This window comes from Astatotilapia calliptera, chromosome 5, assembly GCF_964374335.1.
Source record: "Astatotilapia calliptera chromosome 5, fAstCal68.1, whole genome shotgun sequence".
Lineage (NCBI taxonomy): Eukaryota > Metazoa > Chordata > Actinopteri > Cichliformes > Cichlidae > Astatotilapia > Astatotilapia calliptera.
This window is the reverse complement of record NC_137426.1, coordinates 13,835,562-13,863,363: the sequence shown is the minus strand read 5'-3', so window position 1 is coordinate 13,863,363 and position 27,802 is coordinate 13,835,562. Positions and strand designations below refer to the sequence as shown.

The 27,802-nt window shown below is 38.4% G+C and overlaps 1 protein-coding gene across 1 annotated transcript in view; it reads left to right on the top strand.

The window, feature by feature from the left end:
• The first annotated feature begins 11,667 nt into the window (after positions 1-11,667).
• Positions 11,668-27,802, top strand: part of raly (RALY heterogeneous nuclear ribonucleoprotein) — a 126,408-nt gene continuing 110,273 nt past the window's right edge. The window contains exon 1 of the mRNA XM_026167344.2: positions 11,668-11,898. The gene's annotated coding sequence lies outside the window, so the exon portion shown is untranslated. The remainder of the gene's footprint in view (positions 11,899-27,802) is intronic.

Sequence of the window (27,802 nt, the reverse complement as noted above, 5' to 3'; positions counted from 1 at the left end):
AACAATTAATAATAAATACAAATATTCAAAACCTAAGTTCAAGTTCAAGTTCAAGTTCAACTTTATTGTCACTTCAGCCATATACAGTTTAAAAATACACAGTGAGGCGAAACAACGTTCCTCCAGGAACCAAGGTGCTACAAGACAAGTTAGTGCAAAAAAGAAATAAATAATAATATATAATATATCTAGTAATAATATTGTGCAAAAGAGCATTTACAGGTTGGTGTGTGCGATGGTTTGGTGGTGTAGGTCAGTGTGTTTGCGCTTTGTGTTGGTTAGTCAGTCCAGTCTCAATGTTTTGAGGTATTTGAGTTAAGCTGAGTGATAATGTTAGTGTATGTGTGTGTGTGCGTGTTTATCAGTCAGTCCCTTTTTGCTGAGGAGACGGATGGCTTGTGGAAAAAAGCTGTTGCACAGTCTGGATGTGCGTGCCCGAATGCTTCGGTACCTTTTTCCAGATGGCAGGAGTGTAAAGAGTGTGTGAGAGGGGTGTGTCCGATCAGCCACAATGCTGGTGGCTTTGCGAATGCAGCGTGTGGTGTAGATGTCCTCAATAGAGGGTAGAGAGACCCCGATGATCTTCTCTGCTGTTCCCACTATCCGCTGTAGGGTCTTGCGGTCTGATATGGCACAGCTCCCAAACCAGACAGTGATGCAGCCGCTCAGGATGCTCTCAATAGTTCCTCTATAGAAGGTGGTCAGGATCGGTGGTGGAAGCCGGGCCTTTCTCAGTCTTCTCAGAAAGAAGAGACGCTGTTGAGCTTTCTTGTGCAGGGAGCTGGTGTTGAGGGACCAGCCGAGGTCCTTCTCCAGGTGTACACCCAGGAATTTGGTGCTGTCAACGATCTCCACAGAGGAGCCGTTGATGCTCAGCGGTGAGTGGTCGCTTCGTGTCCTCCTAAAGTCAACAACCATCTCTTTTGTCTTGTCAACATTCAGAGACAGGTTGTTGTCCTTACACCAGTCCGTTAGCCTCTGCACTTCCTCTCTGTACGCTGACTCGTCGTTCTTGCTAATGAGACCCACCACGGTCGTGTCATCAGCGAATTTAATGATGTGATTTGAACTGTGTGTTGCTAAAAGAGGCTATACTTATATTTTAAAAATAATTCTTTATATTTATCCCACTCTTCTCCAATATAGGATCCTAGCTGCTCAGCGGTGACATTCTTTTATGTTGCATTTTTCATTTTGTGATGTAACAAATGTTTTTAGTTGTTCTGGTCTCCAGGCTGGCCAGTTCAACATGCAGACTCTTCTACTACGAAGCCGTTATAACAGATGGTTTAATCTTGCTGAGATATGCAAGACCTTCCCGAAAAAGATGTCATCTGGCTGGGAGCATAAGTGTTGCTCATATTCACATATGGCTTCTTCTTTAACTTGTGTTTGTGAATGGCACTGTGAACTGTACTCACAGACAATGTTTATGTTCTAGAAGTGTTCTTCAACCCACACAGTGATTTGCATGACAGAATCATGCCTGGTTTAAATGAAGGGCATCCAGAAGGCCCCAAATCATATCCATACAATATTGATTTTTGGCCTTATTCCTTGCACATATAGATTTCTCAAGATTGTTGGACTGTTTTTAGGATATTAGGGACATAATACTATATTTGAAGACAAAGACTTGTTACCACTTAACCCAATTATTTGCAACATATTGCTTGAGCTTTCTTTTAAGTACTCCTTAATTTTCCAGCATTTTATTTCCTCAGGTCGTAATTTTTGAGACATGTTGCTGCTGTCAAATTCAAAATACTTTTTGCGAAATAGGAACATGTCTCAGTTTAACATGTTTCTATGTTCTGTTGAAAATAAATTTTGGTTTATGACATTATTGCATTTGGCTTTTATTTACATTAATTTTAACAGTCAACAGGGCAAAACTCAAAGAGATTTCTAACCGTGTGGAAGTTTGTGGGAAAGTTAGTTTCCCTATGACCTCAATAAACACTATCTTGATGAGTTATGGGCTTGAAAGCTTGTTTCAAGTTTTACTGATTACAAAATGATATTGATTTTGTAAATAATGGCCTTCATTACAGTCAGAATTGACGATTAACAGGGGTATGATGAATAATTTCACTTAATTTCACAGTCAGACATGTGCTTGTTTTCTCTGACTGACTAAACAAGAAGAAGATGATGAAAAGAAGTTTGTGACTATGGAAACACTTCGCTTCAGGCTGCACAGGCTTTGACTAACCAGTGGCTATTTTGCACATTGTACAAAATATACCTTCATATGGTGGTGGTGGAGCAATCAGCAGCCCATAATATGTTGATTGCCAAGGTTACACTACATGATTCACATCATTTCCTACTAATAGAGACAGCTCAGTGACTCTTTATGGCTTATGGATGGGCCCATTGTCATCCTGGAAGAAGGTACTTCTGTCAGGATATATCTATCTATCTATCTATCTATCTATCTATCTATCTATCTATCTATCTATCTATCTATCTATCTATCTATCTATCTATCTATCTATCTATCTATCTATCTATCTATCTATCTATCTATCTATCTATCTATCTATCTATCTATCTATCTATCTATCTATCTATCTATCGAGTGTGTGGTCTAATCACATCATATGCACTGGCTCGGACATCTAAAAATGTACCATACTGTACAATGTAATAGTATAGGATTGTTTTTACATTCAGACAATAAATGATCAAAGTTGCTGTTCTTCACTCTCATAAGAACATGAATTCAATCTTAAAACCTCTGAAGGAAATATTTAAAATCCTGGATTAATTATTATTTAAGATTATTCAAGCTTTTCTATTTATTTATTTATTAACAAGAACTAAAATGGTATTACAGCTCAGGTCCTCTCTTAGCCATTTACTCTAAGTGGAGATTAGGTAGATGTTGTATAATGACTGACTTAACAGAGTTTTTTTTATTGACTTTGATGTTTAACTTTCTTTATGTATCAGGTATAAAGGGTTAAAAAATTAGCACTGAATATACTGTTCTGTATACTCAGCCTACACTTGGGTTTAATAATCTGCTCACAAGCCCACTTCTCTGGCCTGTATATGTGTTCCCATCAATTTATTTTCAGGATGTTTTTTATGCCTTAACAAGATACTCTTTGTTGTGTGTCTCACATCACAAATCAAACCAGGAGACATTATTAAAGTGAAGTTAAGCTTTATTCACACCAGGCAAAGCCCACTTGCTTACGTACAACTTCCTCAGCTCATTAGGCACCAAAGTTGCCATCCCAGACATATTTTTGGGAACACTAACTTGTTAGGAAGCTTTTAGGGGGAAAAACAAAGATGTAGAATTTCCTGTCTAATCTGTGTAAAAGTTTCTGTGTAACATCCTCTAATTGGGGCTAACTGAGGAGAGAATGTAATTATTGTCTTTTTTTATCTGTTTTGTTTTGATGGCAAGATCTTCTGTGTGGTGTTAAATAGGTAAACTATATATGGCAACTAAATAAAGCTGTTTAAAATTTGGTTTCATATGGCCGATTTGTCCAGCTGAAATTATATATTTCTGCAGTTATTTTACATAAAATTTCTTCATTAAAATAATTTTTTTTTTTAAAAAAGCATCAGCATTAGTATCAAAAAGAAGAAAATTCAAGACATTAAAGTTCATGCAATAAAGAATGAAATTGTGAAATGTGTTGCACCTCATTTTAAAAGATTGGTTGTGATTTCTGGGCTCGCCCTGCATTTCTGCATTTCTCACACTTGTGTATTTAGTTGTATATTGAGTTTTCCTTTTTTTAATTAGCTGTGTTGGTTTTTATAATGCTGTCAATGCGCCATCAAATGAGACAGTTCTTATTACCAGAGTGTCAAATAGTGCCATTCTGTCAAAGCAGTGACATTTCGCGAATGCAAACAAGCTGTCCTTTCACGCCTGTGCCAAGACCCACCAGGAGCCAGATGCATAGCACTGTGTGTACACATTATCATAGCTTATAACAAAGGAGAACAAAACAATCATAAGAAAGGCAAATGCAAACCCTGCAAAATTGTTTTTTACATTTAGTCCCACCTATCCCTATTTTTCCTGCTCCTTTTCCATCTGGTCTTATATTTCCATCCATATCAGGCTCGACTCTAGAAAAATGAGTGTATGCATCATCTGAATTATGTGTGCGGTCCACACTTTTTACTGCAGACACATTCTTTATAAATGGCCGTTTATGTCTGGGAAATGGTTGCGGTGATAGTGATATGGGTCTCAAGCTCCAAACACATAATATATGGACACTGGTAAAGGATGCCTCATGATTATGTTTAAACTGACTGAGAGTGGCTGGGAGTCATTATTCAATGTGATGTTTAGGGCACCCAAAACCTTTAAGTAAAACAAAATGACTTCCAATGAGGACTGTGGCTGGGGACCAACTTTGCCAAACAGAAGATCGCTGGTTGGCAAACTTGGACATAGTCATGTTTTTGTTTTTTGTTTTTTAAAGAGGATCTCCCGGCATCTAAAGCCAAAGATCATTTTGCACGAATGTTTGGAATTCCAGGCATATCTGACAGCATTTGGCACCTTACAAAAAAAGATGTTGGTGAAAATGGCAAAGGACATTTTTGCCTGTATGGATGTATCTTCTTTAGCTATAGTACTCTAGTCCAGCGGTCCCCAGCCGGTTTAATGTCATATTTCCATGGACCAGCCTTTAACGTGTCGCAGATAAATACAACAAAATAAAATGATACGACCAAGACAACAACTGTGGTAAATATAATAATAAACGCAAATTCACCGTATAATTGTGTAACTGTATCAGCAGCATCCTCCTGAAATGCGCCAACAACATTGAGAGTAACAGCCTCCTCTCTGCCCCTTAATGCTCTCTGGTCACTATTGTAATGCGTAAATATTACTTTCGAAATAAGACACATAACTACAACACGGGAAAACACCCAGGGAAACTGAATTAATGATAAAAACCCTGAGAACCATAAATTTCACACCCGAGCCTCAACTCTCGCAGCCGGTACCAAATGACTCATGGACTGGTACCGGTCCATGGCCCGGGGGTTGGAGACCGCTGCTCTAGTCTGTCAGTGTTATTGTATAAATTACTACAATCTTAAACCAAAGATGAAAATGTTACTTTCTAAAATTTCTTTTACTGTACATCTGCAGAAATCACACACTCCACTGACACCCACAGCTGTTAACACTGTTAAAGGTCTCCCTGGACTACAGCACACACCTGTCCCATCTGTTTTGTACAGTAAAATGTCACTTGGAGGACATAGAGGGACGTCTGCCCATAAGAAGGTCTATGTTTCTATAAAACTTTAATTCACATGTATTTTCTTATGTTTCTGGACCATCTGGAGGGCCAAAGATAAACTTGTCGAGCAAGGCAGGCATTTTTATATTGATAGCAGAAAGCAGGTCAAAATATTTTCACCAGAGCTTAGGGGACCTTATTGGAGCTTAATGACTTGTCCAGTCAGATTTCCTTTCATAAATATGTGACCAAATGTTGAGCAACTGGATTATTTACTTATATTATTTAACAGTAATATATATTAGGCCTAATGTATTTTGATGGATGGCTAAGAATGACAGACCATTAAAAGCAATTACATGGGTACATTTGGTCAAAGACTGTTGTGTAATGTTTTTATTTTGTTATAAATGTAAAAAAAAATTGTTTAGGTTTTATTTGTCCTCGATTTAAAATGTCACAAATTTGTTGCTATGCTTGGGTTTCTTGTTTATTTGGGTTAGCAATTAATCAGACCTTCCAGAGCCTTCATATTGCTTTTCAAAGCAAACAGCTGTATTAAGAAGCTCTCTTTCTAACTCCTCCAGTCTTTTTTTGTCTGACAAAAAAGGGGAACAGCATTTGGATTCAGAGAACTTTGTTTCTTTTGTGCTTTGAAATCGGACTTCTCACTGAAGAAAATCACATAACTTGAAGAATCTCCTCAGCTCACTGTCTTTGTTGAGTGCAGCACCGAGTGAAGGAATATGAGACAATATATTCTGAGAGACTTTAATTAAAACATCCAGTGTGAAATCCCTCTGACTTATACCATAAAAGTGACTTTTAATCTCATATTTCAGTAATGCATATTTCATTTTTGTCTGCCTGCTGTTGTTGAGTTATTACAGTTTTTAAAAACTTAAGAGATACTTGTGATTCTGAGGTTTCTGCATTATATTTGCAGGTATAGTTTCTAAAAAAGCACACTGCCTGCTAAAATAAGTGGTGCCAGGAGCTTGTTGATTTTGCCTTTTAAGGTAAACACATTTCATTGTAATGTTGAGCCTTTGTTAAATTACATTCATTCATTCATTCTCATCTGCTTATCTTTATCAGGGTCCCAGTGGAGCTGGAGCCTGTCCCAGCTATCACAGGGTGAGAGGCGGGTATGTTGCAGGGCTAACACAGAGAGACAAACAACCATTCATACCTATGTGCAATTTAGAATTACCAATTAACCCAACCACTGTTAAATTACATATGACAAATAAAATTTAAATAAAACTGAAACTGAAATAGAGATGTAAACAAACCCTCCTGGTATTTCTTTTCTCATTTTGCAGTGTAGAATACAGCCAAAAGGTTTCAACACTGCCAATATGATGGTCTCAACCATTATACACTCTTTGTTCTCTCAAAGGTCAACACTGTCAAATCAAGCTTGCAGTTGGTCAGTAGCACATTCATGTAATAAAGTTTACCAGAGTTCATGCTTTCATTTACCTTTGGGACTAAGCCTGCTGACTGGGTTGATGCCACTTAAACAAATGTATTTTTTGGTATTGATGTAGTTCAAAGAGCTTCAAATCTTATCATAGAAGAAAAATAACATTGTCTTCACTACTCATACTGGAAAGTTATAGCCATCTTTTATATACAGTTCATGTGTTAAACATTAGCGTTCATTTAGTTGGCTTTCTCGACAAATTCCATTAAGGAGAGTAAATCTAGCTATAAAGCATCAGCTAGATTAACACAAAGGGGATTCCAGAGTGAATGAAGTTTTGTAGAAGGACTTTGTAGAAATTGACTGGTTCACTACTTAAAGACTAGTAGACTCTTATTTATATAAATGCATAAAGTATATGTCTTTCCATCAAGGTGAACAGGTCAGACAAAGCAGTATATTTTGTAACACCAACATTGGCTCATATTTTGACTTACTCAGTCAGTTACAACTGTCTGCTTGTATTTTCTTCATGAACGTGGCTGCTCAAAGAGCAGGGGATGTTCTCCTTCTCTGCATCTGTTTTTCATCCTCTCTGGCTGTCGGTATCTTTCACCGTCTCCGTCTGCTGATCTGCTTCTTCTTTCTTCCCCACTCACTCTCATTTTAACGGCTCCTCTTTTTGCCCTTGAATGAAAGAAAACAAAAAAAAAAAAACCCAGAAACAAACAGCACAACACAATAAACAACCTTGCTCTTCCTGTCTTCGCATGCCTCTTCTCCTTGTCTCAGCTGAAATGTTTTCACAGATAACCGTGCTCGTGTGTATATGTGTGTTCAGGATTGCCCTTTGGCTTTTAAGACTTTGCAACTTCACTGATGTCAACAAAACAAACAGCTTAATGCTTCGCGTTCATAAAGTCTCCCTGGCACCTTTGCAGCAGCAGTACAGAGTAAACAAGAGTAGCAATACAAACAGGGAGACACTTACTGTACATAAGATAAGATAAGATAAGATAACCTTTATTAGTCCCACACGTGGGAAATTTGTTTTGTCACAGCAGGAAGTGGACAGTGCAAAAGTTATGATGCAAAAATTAGAATACAATAAGAATAAATACAGTACACAGCTGTACAGAATAGAATAAAATAATATACTATATACAGTAGAATAAAATAGAATAAAAATATACAATAAGATAAAAATAGAATACGAATGCTATATACAACTGAGTAAAAATACAACGATGCCAGAAAAGATTATTGCACTTAGTGTTATTCCACATGTGTGGATGTGTGTGTTTGTTCAGTTAAAGTCTTTGTTGTGGAGTCTGACAGAAGTGGGGAGGAAAGACCTGCGAAATCTCTCCGTCCCACACCGTGGGTGCCGCAGTCTCCCACTGAAGGAGCTGCTCAGTGCTGTCACAGTCTGCTGCATGGGGTGGGAGACGTTGTCCAACAGGGATGACAGCTTAGCCGCCATTCTCCTGTCACTCACCACCTCCACTGGGTCCAGAGGGCATCCTAGAACAGAGCTGGCCCTTCGGATCACCCTGTTCAGTCTCTTCCTGTCCCCAGCAGAGATGCTGCCGCCCCAGCAGACCACACCATAAAAGATAGCAGAAGCCACAACAGAGTCATAGAAGGTCTTCAGGAGTGGGCCCTCCACTCCAAACGACCTGAGTCTCCGCAGCAGGTACAGCCTGCTCTGCCCTTTCCTGTAGAGGGCGTCTGAGTTATGAGTCCAGTCCAGTCTGTTGTTCAGATGAACACCAAGGTACCTGTAGCTGTCCACAGCCTCAATGTCCATACCCTGGATGTTCAGTGGTTGCAGTGGAGAATGCTTGTGCCTGCGGAAGTCTACCACCAGCTCCTTGGTTTTACTGGCGTTGATCTGGAGGTAGTTCAGCTGGCACCAGTCCACAAAGTCTTGGGTCAGACCTCTGTACTCCTTGTCGTCCCCATCAGTGATGAGGCCGACTATTGCAGAGTCATCAGAGAACTTCTGCAGGAAGCACTGGGTGGAATTGTGGGAGAAGTCTGCAGTGTAGATGGTGAAGAGGAACGGAGCCAGAACCGTTCCCTGTGGGGCCCCCGTACTGCAGACGACCCTGTCCGACACACAGCCCTGAGTCCTCACATACTGTGGTCGGTCGGTGAGGTAGTCCAAAATCCAGGTAGTGAGGTGATGGTCCACTCCAGAGTTCTCCAGCTTGTCCTTCAGAACCGAGGGAAGAATAGTGTTGAAGGCACTGGAGAAATCAAAGAACATGATTCTCACAGTGCTTCCAGCGGTCTCCAGGTGAGCGAGGGAACGATGTAGGAGGTGAATGACAGCATCATCCGCTCCAATGCCAGGCTGGTAGGCAAACTGAAGTGGGTCCAGTGATGAGCTTGTTAGGCGCCGAAGCTGAGCCAGGACCAACCGCTCCAGGGTCTTCATCAGGTGGGATGTCAGAGCCACCGGCCTGTAGCTGTTGAGGTCCTTGGGGCGTGAAGTCTTGACCTGTGCTTTGATGGGGTGAGAGTTAGGAGACGGGTTGCCAATCTATTCGAGGGCCAAAACAGAATGAGAGACAATCCTCACACTCATGCTTATGACTAATTTAGAATAGTTAATTATTTACTTAATTAATTAAGTATGTCTTTGGACTGTGGAAAGAAGAAAGTACATGGAGAGAACATGCAAACTCCACACTGGGAGGTGATAGTGCTAACCCCTCCATATTCTTTATAAATGTTTACCTTTCCCAGTTATAGAAATCATTTTTGCAGTAACCTTGTTTCATAGCAAACTGGGACAGAACAACGTAACCACTTTTTTAAAATAGTTTGGTCTTTTATCATCTGTGGACTATCAAAACCCTAATCTTTGCTTACTAGTGTACACTGTGTAATTAACCACATCAATCTTTCCTTGTGCTGCAAAGCCAATTCTGCTCATATCCCTTTTCCAGCACACTATAGACTTTCTTGTTAAATGAGAATTGCAAAATCTCCCCTTCAGCATTGCATCACTTCAAAGAGTTCTAGATTTGATAGCTTATCAGACAGCTGCTCTGTTTGAATGGAAGAACAGGTCAACGGAGTTTATGGTGATGTCCAGAGTAGGGTGCAACTAACAAACTATATCCCCTTGTTGAAACACCAAATTAGAGGTGATTCTAGGATCAAAGCTTCAGGTGGGCTAAGCACCCAGTCACAATGTCATGCATACAGTGCTTTGTAATTAATATTAATAGAATAAGGTATTTGCAAACAAACTGGATCCTTTTTACTGTTACATATCTAAAATTAACTGGGCACATATTACTCTTACCTTTAAAAGGAATCTAATTGGTTGGATGATCTTTTCTAATGTTGAAGAAATGATTCTGAATGAATAATCATAGTTCTAATATAATACACCAGTTTTAGGGTTATCATATCTGAGCCCAGGGGGTCAGTTGTGTTGATTAAATGTAGTAAATTAACGAACAATTTGTAGCAAATTAGATTCACAGCATTGTTTCAGTCTCTCAAACACATAACTGCAGTCTATTTTACTTTTCATGCTTTTACATTAAAGTTTTTGAATTTATACAAACCCTTCTTTTATATTACACAATAAAGACACGATCCCAGGTACCCAGCTCTGTGGAGGATAGATTAGCAGTGTCTCACTCAAATCTATTAGCAGCCATCCTGTTCAAGCCATGTTCAGAGTGATGTGAATCCAAATCAGTGATCATCAATGAATGTGGGTGAAACAGAGGATACCTCAGCTTTATAACTTTTGATGACTCTGACTAGTCCACTCCTATCTGTTTCTTTTTGCGCTCTTGCCTTTTTGCTGTCTTCATCTAGCCCCCTCTCTCTGTTCACCCTCTCTATCCTCTTTTCTCAATCTTCATGCTGTCATCCAATAAAGAAGCATTTTTACATAACTAAATTCGCTAGGAATTGGCTGCTGGCCATTGACACATAAGATCTTTCTGACTTGCACTCTGAGGCTCTGCAATCAGTAAACAAACAATGAAGCCCAATTCGGCCAAACTAGAAAACTTTATTGAACTAATAAAATAAAACACACCAGCTCACTGGCTGGCAACTTGTATTATGGTAGCAGATTTATAGCTTATAAGCTAAAGTTATCTAAAAAGCTGTACTGCATTACCAAATGTTTTGACGCTATTTAGAGAACAAATATACATAATCAGCTCTTTCTGTAACCAAATGCAGGGTCATTGCTGTGACCCCCCAGAACCACTTGCACTTCTGCTTGTTGAAGTTTCAGGTAAAGTGTACTTTGAATAATCTCTTCATTTTCTTTTAACAGCAATAACCTTGTCGTGTTTATTACTAAGAAGCCACAGCGTGTGAGAGCTATGTAACATCATGACATCAAGAACAAAGAACATTTGACCTTGTTTTCGTTGTAACTTAAGCTGACAAAATAGACCATTAGAAGATGATGTCAGAAAATACTAGTAAAATACGTTATTATTGTTACTATAGTGTTTTTGAGAGGCTCTATAATGAAATTAAGGGATGCTTGAGCACCCATTAAAAAAAGGTCTAAATTCGCCAATGCACTAAACCAGGGGTGTCCAGTATAAGGTGCAGAGGCTAGAGTCAGTCCGTCACAGACTCCAATCTGGACCATAAACTTTTGATTTTTGACTGTGTTCATAAACTCTACATCTTTATGCAGATGAAGACCACCCCCATGGCCATTCATAATACAGCAAAATAATTAAGTAATAGATCAACAATTACATGATATTTTTTCCCTATGTAAATGTATGATGTTGTATTTTTTTTAACAATGGGTCCACATTTTTTAAGCCTGTGTTCTGTGAATGAACAATGAACAATGCTTTATGATTACAGGAAAATCTGGGCAATTAGCTACCAGCAGCTATGGAAAATTAGACACATGCAGTAAATTTTCTTTCGTTTTTCCTTCTAAGTGAGTTTGTCGTGCGCTTTTTAATCCAAGTGCCAAATTACCCACAGAGCTCCCAGCAGCAGCAGCAGCAGCAGCTCCCCCTCCCTGCCCGTGATCAGTGGTTTGCTCCAGTCGACACGCTGCTGCTGTTTGTCGCAGCTCCAGCGGCTGCTCTGCCACTCAGAGCTTCAGCCCGTTTACCGAGCGCACTCCGGACGTCGTCCCCGAACGCTGTCAGCTCTTCTCACCTTCTCACCGTCAGCCTCTTTCAGCGTTTTTACCTCCTACGTTGGAAGGTCAGTTCTTCCCCTCCTCTTGTCTTCATTTTTTCTTTCTTTCAGGTTTGATATCCCTTCTTTTTCTTTTTTTTGTCTTCTTTTTTGTCCCCCTCATCCCCTTGTTTTTTAGCTGTTGGATTTCTCTGTTATCCTGCAAGTCTTTGCCGGAGCTCTTTACTCTCTGCTTTGTGTTGTTGTTGGAGGGAAAACCAGTTTTATACCCTTTCTTGTCTTTATTTTCAGTTTCTTTTTTTTTCGTTACGTTTTGTTCACTTTAAAAAAAAAAGAAATCTGCTGTTTTTTTAATCTCTTACAGAATTTATTTGGATTTTCATGAGTTTGGCTCTTCAGTTTGCCCACCCCATCGTAATCACACAACATCTTTTTTTAAATTCTTGTAAAGCCCAAAATGGATTTTTATGTATCTTATATTTGAATGCTGCGGGTGCAGCATGGCAGATGTGGGGATGCTGGTGCTGCTGATGATGGGCAGGTGTTTCATGGACCGATCAAATTCCACCGAACTGCTCGTGTCTCTGACGGGACTGCTTTTGCCCGAAGAGTGATCTCAGTTCTGTGAATACGTGTTTGCAGCTGCACACAGACAGAGACACAAACAGACACTAAAGTCTGTTTTACTGTCGGTCTTCGTGAAGCAGACCTGGAGCTGACAGGCTGGGTTTGTTACTCTGTCATGTCCTGTTCAGCGTTTCTGGTGTGTAATATCAGCAGACTGGCTGTTTGTTCCTGTTTTTGCAGATATGAGCTTCAGTGCATGCTGAGAGCTTTTTTTGCTCTTGTAAACCGTCACTTGGCTCCTTTAAGAGCTGTTTTGACATGCACACTTCATTCTCAGATCTATTAATTTGGTAGCAAATCTTGTATCTAGTTTAGTTTAATATTGGTAATATATTTCAAACTTACAACAACCAGTGTAGACTTTTGGAAGCTGTCTAACCTGAATACACCAACCTGCCGTTGTGTGTACTGGATTTTAAAATCAAACTTCTTTTTCTGAGCCAAAATTAAGTCAGTGAGAGTTTAAAACAAAGAAAAACATAAACATTTGCTAATATAAGAAGTAAGCGAAGGTGTAAATTTATATAAACAGTTTGGTGAGACATCCATCTCCTCAGCATACACAGAAAACTTTGTATCAAGCGCTTCGTAAGTGATTAAGATTTTTTTCTATTTCCCATTATTATAGGCAGCATTTTTTTATTCGTCTATGCTCTTGACAGTTCAGTTACTTATCAGATCAGTGAAGATTCAGGCTGCTGCAGCTGTGCTTGATTCTGCAAATGTGTTTCGTCATATTGCCAGAGAGCACTTGTAATAAATTTATGATTCTGGGTTAGTTTGTGTTTCTCAGTCTGTCTGTTCTTGATGAGAAATTGGATATATTTGGAATTATAATCATTACGTTTCAATTACTGACAGATTCTCAAAAACAATTTAATAATTTGGTAGCCACAATATTTAACATTTACTCTCACGTATCTGATACTCTAAAAGCTCCACTGATTAATACATTTGTGTATTTAAGTCTTGCAGGTGCTTTCAAGAACTGTTTGCTTAAGAGTGGTTGTGGCTCAGGAGGTAGAGCGGGTCCTCTAGTTTGTATGTCAAAGTATCCTGGGGCAAGTTACTGAATCCCAAGTGGCTCCTGATGCATCCTTCAAAATGTGTTCGTGAATGTTAGGCAAAGCGCTTAGCATGGAAAATACCCATATGGAAAAGATATATATAAATCTTATAAAGTTTTTATCTGTCTTGTATGAAACTTGTATGAAAAGCATACAAGAGTGAAAACACATATAAGATCCCTTGAAAAATTATATAATGAAACTTGTATGTTTTCTATACTTACTAAAAAATATATGAAAGTAATGAGAAAGTGGCCACTTTCATGAGTAAATCATATATGTTTTTACTATTTCTTTTCCATATGGGTATGCTTATATCAATGCACAGGTATGAGAACTGTGCTTGTAGTGATGACTGATGGACTATGCTGAGAATATTGTTGAAACCAGACAAAATTCTCTCTCTTTATACATTTCTGAGGTTTGCCTCTTTGCAGAGAAATCAATCAGTTTGCAGTTTGACACAAACACAAAACTCTGTATTGTCTGGAGGAGAGAGACTCGTTTCTTGGTAGAGAGCTACTGCTCACCTGTTTTATAGAATTAATTCCCTGCGGGGGAAAAGTATGGGTAAGGCTTGACATCTTGTTCGTCAGGATGTAATTATTAGAGCCAATGCGTGTCAGCTTTCTTGCGCATATAAAACGTTTCAAATTATTAATAAGTTTAAAAAAGTTCATTTACTTTTCAAAGTCAGTGAGGCAAATGCTGTGACTTAATGTTGTTTCGCCTGCTCGGATGATTATGATAACTATCACATACTACATCATTCTAGTATGTGAGTGAGGTTAACCAGGACTCGGTACCCTCTCACTGCCATAGACGACATCATTTTCTGTTCATCCTAGAAGCGAGGAAATAAACTCCCCGGTGTGTCTCACTCACCAGCAGCAGTGGCTGTTTCGATTTTGTTTATGTGTCACACTATGTATGATATATGGGTAGAATAGTGCTACCTTAACCCCAGCACACATATCTAATAGCAGTATAAGTGGTCACAAAATTATATCTTTGTTTAGTCCTGGTTCACTTGTCAGTGTTTAGTGTTTAGGCATGAGTCCTGGCAGGTGGTGTTTTCAGGTGAAAAGCTTTTATATGCAAAATGGAACTAAGGAACATATCCTGCTGAATAACAAAGCACGTTAGGTGTTAATTGCAAGGCTTTGAAGGCATTTTTGAGCCTTACTGTGCATTCAGATTAAGAAAGGCATTGTATTTAAAAATGCTTTATTGATGGGTGCATGACTGAAGCGCAAGAGAGCGGATGAATTGCAATTCAAATTCGCAGGTTTTAAGGGTTCTCTAATACCCAAACAGTGTTTAATAGTTTATAATGATATGAGGTATATTTTATAAAAAGCTTGCACGTATTTGATAGGCCGGTGGTGCCCATGTCACTGCACTGTACAAATGTACAGTGTATGTATTTATTGTTTACTCTATTTAATTTGTAAAATATGTGTACACACACACACACACGTAGAAAAATATTTAGTATACACATCCAGAAATGCATATACTATTATATATTGTACATATATTTATTAGTTTCAGATGTAGCCATTCTTGTATTTTGCTTGTTTACATTATTGTATTTTGCACAACTCTGTTGCTTGTGAAGCTCGCACACAAGAATTTCACTCACATGTGCTGTACCAATGTACCTGCACATGTGATGTGACAATAAAAGTGATTTGATTTGATTTGATTTGATTTGATGTAGAACTGTTTTTCTTTTTTAAACTGTTCAGTTCTCTCTGTTTCCTCAGACATCTCTGTGCAGACCTCTGCACTTATTTGCTGAAAGGTTTTTTAGTCCGTGAATAGCCTTTAGCATTTAAAAAAAAATCTCACCCCACAGAGTTGCATGCAAACCTTCAGATCAGTTAAAAGCAAAAAAAACCCAAAACAGGTGAGATGAAAGGTTCTGACAGCGACAATATTGCTCTTGAAATTAGCTCAGTGAACGCAGACTCACAGCTTAGTGACATAATAAAAACTGTCACAGTGAGAGCTACAGCACTGTGAAAATTAGATGCTCTTTCTCTTTTACACAGTGTTCTTGTTCAGCATTCAGACAGCTGTATTGATAGAAAAAGAGAAAAATGAAAACATGGATGAATAAATAATGATTCTGAATTATTAGAATGGTTTTGTTAATTATTCAGTACCTCTGAGCTGATGATAAATAGATGTTACTGCATTTTGGCTCCATATGTAGAAACTCATTAGTGTTTGTGGATGGTAGCATAATTAGTGATTTTTTCCTTTCTGGGGTTTAGCTATGTATATATATATTTACACAGTGGAATGATCCAGTATTGTTAAGCATGTATACACCAAGTTAGAGAGAAATCATTTTTATGTCACATTTTTTTGTTAAATATTGTTCCATATTTATAGCTTCTTTTTTTTTTTTTTTAGAAATGTTGTGGCAAGGACCCAAGTCATATCAAAAGATCATGAATTAGCCAAATGAATTTTATTTGTATTTCTGGTAATCAATAGTAACCGAGGTTTATTTAAAAACATTTCATTTAAAACTGTGTATTAGAAATGTTACATGTAATAATAATAATGGATTGCATTTATATAGCGCTTTTCGGGACCCCTCAAAGCGCTTTACAATACCACTATTCGTTCACTCTCACATTCACACACTGGTGGAGGCAAGCTACAGTTGTAGCCACAGCTGCTCTGGGGCAGACTGACAGAGGCGAGGCTGCCATATCGTGCCATCGGCCCCTCTGGCCAACACCAGTAGGTGGTAGGTGAAGTGTCTTGCCCAAGGACACAACGACCAAGACTGTCCGAGCCAGGGCTCGAACCGGCAACCTTCCGATTACAAGACGAACACCCAACTCTTGAGCCACGATCGCCCAGATGTACATAAACCATGTTCTACATTGATATTTTTGCTCAACTTATCAGCACCAGTGGAAAAAAATCTATTAGTATTAATTACAATTTGACTTTTTTTTATTTTTTTTTATTTATTCCTCTGTTTAATTACTATAGGTCAAGCTAGCATTGTCACACTAGAGGTATATCATTTCAGTAAGGCAATAGAGTATGTTAATGCTGGTTTTGTTCACATTGACTGTGGATAAATAACAAAGTTTGCATGTTATGCCAGTTAATATAGTGGAATACTGTGGGGACGGCACTGGGTCAGGGATCAGCTCTGAACACCTTGCCGTTTGCTGTGGTGTTGAACAGGTTGATAGATGAGGTCAGGCAGGAGTCTCTGTGGACTATGATGATGGCAATTGTATGTAGTGAGAGTAGGGAGCAGGTTCCTGGAGAGCTGGAGGCATGCTCAGGAGAGAAATGTAGTTCAGTAACAGCAAGGCTGAATACTTGTGTGGAAATGAGAGAGAGGGTAGCAGTAGAGGTAGTGAGGGTGGTTGAGTTTAAATAGCTGGGGTCAACTATCAGAAGAAACATACACTGAATGAGTTAGGTGAAGAAGAGAGTGCAGGGAGGGTGGAGTGGGTGGAGACAACTCTCATGTGTGATTTGTTACAGAAGGATAGCAGCAACTTCAATGGCTGGATTCAAAATGAATGAAAAAGCATTCAATGTGAAAAGAAATACTTTCGAAATACAAGAAATTCTGGCTCTTTACAAGCAAAATATAAAGAAATGAGGGGTGGCTCAAGATGTTTGCACAGACATTCATACAGTACTGTTAAATATCTGTGGCAAGGTGTGGTTTGTGGCTCAGGAGGGGTGGAGGAGTGGGTTCAGGGTGTGGTGTCAGGGGAGGCTGATCGTGTCTCCCTTATAAAGGATGTGATGGGACCTGAGGTGGGGTGTTTTGTGTGTGGGTGGCAGCTGGAAAGCTGCACCCGATTGATGAAAAAACCCTAAACAATAAAACGTGTAGTAACTTGCAAGCTGTGTGTGCAGGTCCTCATTCATGTCACAGTATCCTTTGGTCCATAACTAGGATGCTGGATGTGCAGTTCCCAAGTAAGAGGAAAAGAGAAGACTGCAGAGGAGGTTAATTGATATAGGGAAGGAGGACAGGCAGACACTTGGTGTAAGAGAAGAGGATGCTAGGGATAAGATGAGATGGAAGAAGATGATCTGCCTTAAGGGGACAACTGAAATGAGAAAAAGACAGTTCTCAAGCCTACACATGCATTTTTTAAGCACAAATTAATAGTACAGGATAGAAAGTTTTGCCTAGGATTGGATAAGCAGAAGAAAATGGGTGGAAGGATACAAAAGGAGCCCGTCTCAAGTGTCAAGTGTCACTCTACTGGAGAAAGTACAGTTTTCACACTTAGATTGCATTAGATTTATTTTCCGGTTCCCGGAGCTGCCTTTTGGTTGCTCAATGGCACTTGGATTTCCATTTGGATTTACTGAAAGTTCACATATTATAGCAATGGCTATGATGTCAAATCAGTCATATTTGTTTCAGGAAATGATTTGTTGTTGCTTTGTGGCTTTAAATTATTGAAATGACTATAAAAGAAAGACGTACAGAAGGGTGAATGTTCACCATTTTGTCTCTAGTTCTCTGTGGCAGTAAAGCTGTGGGGTAAGTTCAGTTTTTTGGTCGAGCAGGCTACTTTTTTTCTAGTGCAGGTGTCACTCCAGATGTTTTTCTCAGAACTGGATCCTATAACATAAATGTGAAACGTAAAACCTGCTCTCCTTTGTTTCTTGTTACCTTCCTGTCCTCTTTGGTAATGATGGTAATTTCCATGTAGAGATGGCAGCACATACACCAAGGTGCAGATATGTTTAAATCTAGAATCAAGGCAAGACTGAATCAAAAGTACACCAGTTTTGTTGATTGGAGTGTACACAAAACAGAATAATTTTTTGACACCTACACATTTTTCTTAATTGACCTTTTTAATGTGTTCTCAAAAACTCCTTTTGCTCTTAAAAACGATGAAGCTTTTTGTTTTGTTGTTGCAGTAATTCAGTGGATTCTGGTTTTTCCGAGAGCCATTATAGCTGCTTGCAGCTGTTTGATGACACATGAGAGAATACAAGGACTGAAGCCATCAACGTCTGCGATTGTAAAGACTGTCAGTGCTTCCCTCAAGCCTCAGCAGCTTATATTAATGCATGAAAGGGCTGGGAGTCAGAATGAGAGATGCCATTTGGATGAAAAAATGTTTCAAGAAGTGCAATATTAAAAACAGAGTTTAAAGTGGCAGCTAAAATTGGCAGGTGGACGATGTATGAATACAAAAAAAAAAGTGAAGCTGGCATTAAGGAAAAAACAAGTCAAAGGAGAGAAAAATCAAATAATGCGCAGGAGAGTGGAAACGATATGTGACAAAGTGGAACATGTGGTTAGATTGAAAATATGTAATTTGTCAAGTTAATGAGTTCTTAAAGTGAGGAAAACATAGATGTTTTTTTGCGAGCGCCTTGATATGCTGGATGGTTTAGGGACAATTTGGATTCATTAGCTTGCTCATAGACACTTTTACAAGTAATTAGCGGATGACTAGCACTATTCCCTAAACCAAAAACACCCAAAATGTAGTTCTACTAAGATCTGTTTAGTGGGAGGAAGAGAAGTAAGTTGCAAGATTGTGATCCAGGAGGCCATAGTTCAGGTCTCATTTTGGAGTTTTCACCTTTTTCCTCTTTCTCCTTCACTTATTGATTACATTTAGAAACCAAAAAAAAAATGTGGTGCTGTTCAGTAAAACTTCAGTTTTGTTCTTTCACAATAGTAACACTCCATGTAGAACAATTATGCTTCCTGGGTGTGTTTATAGGTGATATCAAGGAGTGTTTTACAGGCGTTCACATGCATGGGGTAAGAGTTAAAGATCTGCCACATTAGTGCAATAAATATCACCAAAATATCAGAGTACAGTTTTTCTATCTGACAGAATGGCAGCATGTGACACCCTAGAAATGACATCATCTGCTAACAACAAACTTCCAGTGATTTTCAACTCGTTTCCCAAAAACATCACTTAAAAAAAAGAGCGCTTTTCCTAGACTTGTGCTTCGGGGAAAACTGCTTCAATGTTTACTGGATAACTAGAGCAGAAAGTGAGCAGAAAGCGGGGGGGCACGAGATGAAATACGCATGCAAACAAGCCATATTAATGTTCTTCTCTGTTGCATGACCTTGACTTCAATTAGGCTTCTTTATTAAATACATTGGCACATATTTTAACTATGCATGTGATATGATTTATCCTTTTGTTCTATGGGAGATGTTAACTCTCTTTTATAGATTGCACACAGCTGAAACACATTCAACATTAAACACATACACTGACCCACTGAAGCTTACTTAGACACATCACATGCAAACAGACACCCACTCACACAGGTCTATCCTTTTCTCCCCTGGAGACACTCACACCTGCATGCAGACCGGATGCACTCTAGCACACTTAGCCAGCGGGCAGATAATGGTAGTGTGGCACGCAAACCTTTCTTTCTCACTGTGATAAGTAAACTTGGGTAATACGATGCATTCTGTGATATTCTACTGAGAAATGTTTTTATGTCCATTAAATGAGCTAGAATATTCAGCCTGTGGGCTTTTGACCTGATTCATTAATAGCTGTCAAGCTTTATTTTGGCAAATAGATTGTCTAAATATTTATATAAATTTCCACTTTTGCTTTTTGAGTTAATTGTTAAAAATGAGATTATAATGTTGCTGTAGTGTAGTGGTAGTGGCAGCCATCCACTGTGGCGAAGCAGTAAAGAAGCAGTAAGAATGGGATTATACTTGCACAGTTTGCATGTCAGACGCTCAGATTGTGTTAGATTTCCTAGATTTTAGGTCACTTATTTTTGGTATAGTTTAAAAAACAGTTTGTAGAAACATAATCCAGTTAATTCATATGTCTAACACAGCTATCAATCATGATAATACTCCTGTGAAAGGGGGCTGTTCTGAAAACTCTGATGCGCTTCGCTGCAAGTTTGTTGTCAGCTACTCAGAAAAAAAATATGTTGTGCCCGAAACGACCGTGTTCACAAATTCCTGTTTTATAATGCGGTTGTTTTTCCTTTGTTTGTTTGTGTCTCTTGTGTTTGATTTTCTGACAATGGAGCTCATGAATATGCCTGTATGGTACACTGACTGGTGATGTTCTTGGCTGGCTGGTTGTTTACTGAATAGTCAACTGAGAGACTGCTTTCTCTCCTCTGTTTGCCGTCTTTGTAATCATCTTCCTTTTCTCTCGACTCTCTGGCTTTGCCAAAACTTTCAGTTTTAATGCCATTAATGCTCTGTAGCTTTGCTCTATGTACAGATACTGTGTGTGTGTGTGTGTGTGTGTGTGTGTGTGTGTGTGTGTGTGTGTGTGTGTGTGTGTGTGTACGCGCGCGCGCGGTCAGGAGTCAAGAGGAGTCCTGACATTTAAGAACTCAGCCACCTTCGTGACTCAGCAGAAACAGATGGAGAGCTTTCTTCCTCCTCCTTCTCCTCCTCTCCATCATCTGCTTATTTCCTCTTTTATCTCTCATCCCCTTTCAGTGTCTCTTCTCACTCTGTGTACTCTTCTCCATCTGTACTGTCTCATTTGTCACATATTTCACCAGTTTTCTTTAAGTTGAACACTTCTGATAAGTGCAAATCCTGACTCTATGAATTCTCCTCATCCAGTGGGAATGGTCTTGGTAGTTTTTAGTTTGCATGTGAGTGTAAGGGCTGAATGACACATTGACTGCGAACAGGCCATTGTTCCACCAACAGAACTGCTTAGTGAAAAGCAAGATTTATATGAAAGTGATGTAAATGTCAATGGCCTCATAGTTCTATAGCCCCTGCATTGTACAGTTTTCCTTTATAATGGAGAGTTAAACCAGCAAACGTGTCTACTAAAGCTATAGCTAAGTAAGTAGATGAGGTAATTTACTATAACACATAATACACAAAGTAGAATAAAAATACATATTATTTTACAATGCAAGACTTAAGTACAGCATTTAGACTAAATCAACTGAGTGGTTGATGAGACAGAGACTGAAATGTTAGCATGGTTGCCAAGTAGCCTGTTAACAACAACAATAACAAAATCTAACTTTAGCATTATAACATCTTGATCATTTATAACATTTACTGCTGTAAACATTTTAGCTGTGGGACATAGTACACGATGACTATGCGAGTTGTCTCATTTTGTTTTCCTTCACTGAACATAAAGTACAATAATTATAGTAGCACACACTCATTGTCAGCTGATTTAGGTTTGCCTGAACTCACATTTATTTCCTTATTGAGCTTTTAATTAATAAACTACCATATAACTTTTTTTTAAAAATTAACCATTAAATATTTACTTGCCACAAAAGCACAAAAATGGAAATACATTGCGCTTTTTTTCTATATCAGGAAAGATATACACATACAACATTTACTCTCTGACTCTTATGTGATGCTGGATGTAGAGAGGAATGACTAGGACAAACGCCGTGTAGTTTAACTTGTAAAGTGAAATGGAAAACAAGCTTGAACTAGAGCTGTCCAGTGAAGCAGATGATGGGAAAAGGAAAACAAAGAAGAGTGACAAGAGAAAAGGAGGGACAAAAAAGAAAATGATTACATTCAAAAAAGAGAGAGAAGATGTGGGAAATGGAAGGAAAGACGAGACAAAGGCAGAGCAAAGGAGAGTAGGAGAGATCAAAAGAGATACTAAGAAGAGAAAAAAAAACAAAGAATGTAGTGGAAGGTAGATAAAAACTTGATAAAAGGCATAGAAAAGGAGGAGGAAAGAGTAAGCCTAATACTGAGTATGAGAACGCTCTGTGTACTTTCTGTGTATGTACGTCTAATGACTGATAAAGTGAGGCTGGTGTTGAATTATAGATGCATTTGAGATCAAATTTTTATGAAAATGTTACTAAGCCATTCAAAGATTAGCCAAACAACCTAAAACATGACCTGAAAGATAAGAGGGGTGAGGCAAAATAAAAAGGAGAGGTGGAAGAAATAATTGATAGTGGTAAAATAAAGAGATCGAGACGTATGGAGGCGATAACAGAAATGCTTTAGCTGAGAACAAAAACAGATGAACAAAACAAAAAATCCAAACACTTCTTTACTTTACTCTGGGTTGCACAAGTTTGCAGCTTTCTGCAGTCTGATGATTCTTAATGGGAACCTGGCATTAGGAGTATATCTCGCAGACACAGTTGCATTTCAATAGCATGAGAAAGAAAGATGGGCGAGCCAAGAAAGACTTGGAAGTGTTGTTAACGAGTCTGTTAAAAAGCATGTGTCAGAAGAAACACTGATTGGTTCAGGCTCATTTCCCAGTAGCTGTGGAACTGCAGCGGAGGACACAAATGCTCAGCTTCATTTCTTTCTGTGTTTTGACCTTATACAGTTAAACTGATAAGCAGCTAATTATTATGACCCTTGTCCAACACCCTGACTCCCAGCGCAGGCAGAATCCTTGGATAAATGGGGAATTTTGTGTGTATTTACGTGTGTATAGTCTAATTACACTCCCCAGGCATTATAGGTTATTTGCATTAATAACATCACTGTTGCTAATTTCCATTTAACAGACTCATTATCTGTTTAGCATGGTCTCTTTTATTGTTTCAAACTAATTTGCTGAAAACACTGCTGTTCCAAACAAAGCACTAACAATGAACACGGTGACAGTGAAATATACAGTATGTTATATTTCAACAAAAATATGTGAAGTAATAAAATATGCGGTCTCACCAAAACAAGATCATCTAATGTGCTTCCCCGTGTCTTCCTTTTCCAGTTTGCCGGCTGGTGTTAAAATAAAAATTACATTTAGCAATGGAACATGGATTTATACAAAATATAATATAGTTACCATCTAGCCTCAGGAAACAGTTTGAGCATGCTAGAAGGAAAAAACCTGTGCTTTCCGTTGATGTTTTACTCTATTACTCAGACACATACAATTTTAACGTTAATTTTCTTCTAATTTATAGAGTGCAGAGAGCAGAGCAGAATGCTCTATGCTTCTGCTGCTACCTAATGTGCTGTGTACATTAAGTCGTGGCGGACATCCAATCAAACATTCATTTGCATGGAGCAAGTACAGTGTGAACTGAAGAGGATCAAGTGGAGAAGCCTTGGGGGAAGCTGGAGGACATGGGAGCTGTTGGAGGAGATATGGTTATTGATGCTGATAACCTAATAAAATATTCCAGCGCACAAGCCTTTTCACAAGTTCATGAAAACACTTTTTCCAGTTGTTTCCACCAGTGGGGCTCTTCCACTCATAGTGCTCCACCAATGGAAAGTTTCCACCTACAGTGAGGATATTCTACCAGTGAAACTCTACCGGTAGCAGGAATTTCCAAAACCAGGGCAAATGCAGGATCCCAAATTAAATCAGCCAATTCCAGCCAATGTCAATCTAAATCAGTTTAACATACAGCAGCATCACATGGATCTGCAAAGGCAAATTAGTAAAATCCAAGTCAGGGTATTTGGTGGCTTTTAAATCCAAACAGCTTCTATTTGTTTGTTTAATATTGTGGGTGTCCTGGTAGTGACTAGTCATGGCGTAATTCATGTTAATTGTGTTTATATTTTTGTTATGCTAACCTATCCTGCAAATGTCTTTTTATCTACCAGTGTAAAATAATGTTATTCCACTCACAGGATCCTCTAATCTGTGGGCTCAACCATGTTAGCTGGGAGTCTGGTTGAAAATGCCTCAGACCAGTTTATCCTGTGAACACATGAACCTGATTAATGGTGATTTAAGGGAGATCTGGCTCATTATATCGCCACTCTCAATTTCCCCAATTCCATTTAGTTTATTTCTTTCATTTCTCCACCTCCGGACTGTATGTTATAAAATAATCTAAAGAATATTTTGTTGGTTTGAGGACATTTCATTATAGTAAGGTTTGTCCCAGTGTTTGGTTCTAGTGAACAGTTTCTGTAGGGTAGTCTTTCTCTGTCTGTGATCATCATTACAAATGTGATGTGGATAGTTTGGTGTATTATAGACATCATTAGTACAGTTGTAGCCGCTAATTAAATAAAAACAAACAAACTAGAAGAGAGACTCATTTAAATAATCCTAACTTGGTGATTTAACGAGCTGCCCATTCTAAAGGTTTTATCAAACCACTTTTTAAATGTCATTTTTGTCATAGTTCAGAAAGGCAGCATCATGTTTTGTTTTTTTAATGAGTATTTCTAAGTTAGTACTTGTTACTTGTGAGGGTAAGAATATTGTGCAGAGAATTATACTATTGTTAGCCTGTGCACTAAGTGACACCAGCCACCAACAGGCCTCACACCCACACAGTTTGACTGACAGCTGCTCCCTGCAAAATGGGGAGAAGCAATACAGAGGAAAAATGGATTTCTAGATATTTCTTTGACCTTTAGTTCATGCTAACTAACTAAGAGAGGTGTGATTGTTAATGATGATAATTATCAGCCAGCTTCATCATTTGTATTTTTTTCAGTGGCTGTCTGCACTTCTTTGCTTGGCTGCTTTAGAGATGCATCTTGTTCCATAAAGTATTGCCCTGTCATTCCCAGCAGCTCAGCTGCTGCCAACTGCTTTGGCTCCCATTTCCTCCATCCATCATTCAGTCATCCATCCTAAAACCTCGTCCTCTCATCCAGCCACCAACCACAGTCTATAGAAACCAATAGAGTTTATATGCGTCTATCAGGTTAGTCACACTGATGTGAGTGTCTGTGTATTATTTATCCATGTCTGCCTGAAACATTTAGTCCAACTGCAATAACACTAACGATATATCAGATTTTACTGTGTCACTTTATCCTGAAAAGAAAGACTGTTGGCACTATTACTGGTGCGAACCCAGCTGGAGGTTTTCTGAATGTAACTTTTCTGTTGCAATTTAAAACAAATATAACACTAATATACTTGGGGAATTTCCCATTTGAACATGATAAAAGCTAAAGAAGTAATGTGTTAACATGCTTGGTTCATAATTCAGCAATGGCTAGAGGAACCACTCGTAATTTATTCTCCTGTGTGGGGAGATAATTGATTCCGATGAAATTGACTGCTGCACCACGTAGAGATAATTTGATCGAAAGTGCACTCTTTTATTTTGTGTGTTTGGTTAAATAATTCACAACATCAAACGTCATCTGCATCACTTAATCATTGTTAATGGAAAAAGAGATCATTTGTTTTGTGCATAAACTCTCATCAGCACATTCAGTATGTAACAGCAGTTGGGTGGCTGGCAATGTTGTGCAAGTTCACAATTTGCAAGAATTTGCTCAAAGCTCATGCCGTAAAGATTAAAGTCAACTAGCTCACCATTGTCATTCATAATTCAGAGATCAGTACTGAGTTCACAGTCCCAAAATTGAGCTGGTTCACTTTAATGTTCGCATATTCCTTCTATATGACCTGCTCTGTGCCAGCACAGCCTGGAATGATTGAGATTACTACTGTGGAGTCACAGATTCATGTTTTTTTATCACTTAAACAATGATGTATTTTAATGAAGTAGGACAAATCAAAATGGACCTACAAGTTGTCTGTTGTCTTAACTTTTGCTAATGATTTTTTTGTATGTTACAAGACCCAGCAAACACAATTTGCATTACAATGTGAGTTTTTTTCATGTCAGAAGTCTTCAATTATGCATGTATGTTCATATGACCCCTAGCTAACATTTCTCAAGTGCTAATGGTATGAAAGCAGTTATCTATTCTCCTGTTTAAGAAGCCGATTACTCAGTATAACAAAATTTGTCACTGGCCTTATAAGTGCATTAAATACTGACATATATAACATGTAATAACTGGTGTAAATGTCTATTTTAGATTAATTTTATTTATTAAATATGAAGACATTTTTGCATTCAAACGTCAAACTGGCATGATTTTTTTAAACCACTTAGGTAGTTTAGTTGCCTCTGAGCCTGCTGTGAGGAGAATAAATGTTTTTCACGAAATTAGACAAATACCCCAGGGGTATGATGATACTACATTCCTCAGATAATAAATTAACTGAAGAAGTATAACGTTTTAAAAAGATTGCCCTTCCAATCCCCATGGTGGAAATTTGCTGGTCAGCAAAACTTATGAGTAGTTCCCCCCTCTCTCTAAATATATATTTTCTCTGTGAAGGAATGAGTTATCCTTTTCCCCGAGGAGGCTGAGTGGACCACCATCCACCACAGGTTTTTTATTAGCAGCTTTGATGGATACAGTGAGGAGGCAGTAAAGTAGGAAAGAGTGCAAAGATAGAGGTGGAGTTTTTGTAGTTAACTGCAAACTTCCATCTCACAGTGATGTCCCACAATCTTATTAAGTCTTAATAAATAGTCATTTATTAAGATGTGTGTGCTTAATGGGCAAAATTAATGAATGAATCGCTGAATTTGCTGAAACTGTCTATTTTAGGAGTGATTGGGGAACTCTGTATATGGCACGAATTCTCATCAAAAAAGGATAAAGGCAATTATGCTTACTCTCTTTGGAGGGGGTTTCCAGTAAGCAACGCACTTCCATTATGGAACAGCATTACTTACTACACTTCTTTATGGGTTCATTCTTCAGAGCCTTCCTGTCTGGAAAATACCATTGCCTGTTAAAACCAACACCACCAGTTTGTTTTCCCATGGCCTTCCAGTTCCCACAAAATACCAGCGTACCCGAACTGCTTACACATTTTTAATTTGTATTCTTAGTATTACTTCACTGACTATACAATCAGCTTTATTTATTTACTGCATTAGTTATTGTGTAATGGTTATTAGTCAGACAACAGCGAGTCTTAAGATTATTTTGTTTTCAATAATTCTGACTGCCAAAATATTAAATTTAATCAGCTGTGTTTCTGGGTAAGAACTGCAGGGATGTGCCAACTATTCTCTCCCCTCTGTTTCCGCATTATCTTCAAACAGATGCCATCTCCCTGCAGTCTGTCTCCATGCTCCACTTGCCTCTGTACATTTATGAAGCAGATTCATAAAGCTCTGGAACAAGTGCAAGATTTTTTGCTTCAGCTGAAATACTTTCAACTCTGGTAAATTTGCAAATATTGTGACTTTCCATGCTTCTAATAAAATTAGTTTGACATCTGTCTGACCACGCAATGTGACCAAATAAGTCAAAATAAATTCCTTCACACTTCCTGACCAGTGCTCACTGAAATAAACTCCCCAGTCTAAATTCATCAAAGCTTTCCATCTATTTAACAGTATGCAGTACAAAATTTAGAAGACATTCTAGCTGTCTTAAAATATACTGTAAGTGATAGTATGTTGAAGGTTTGACCTTACTTTAATTATTCTCTTCTACTTTTCTTAATCAAAGACCA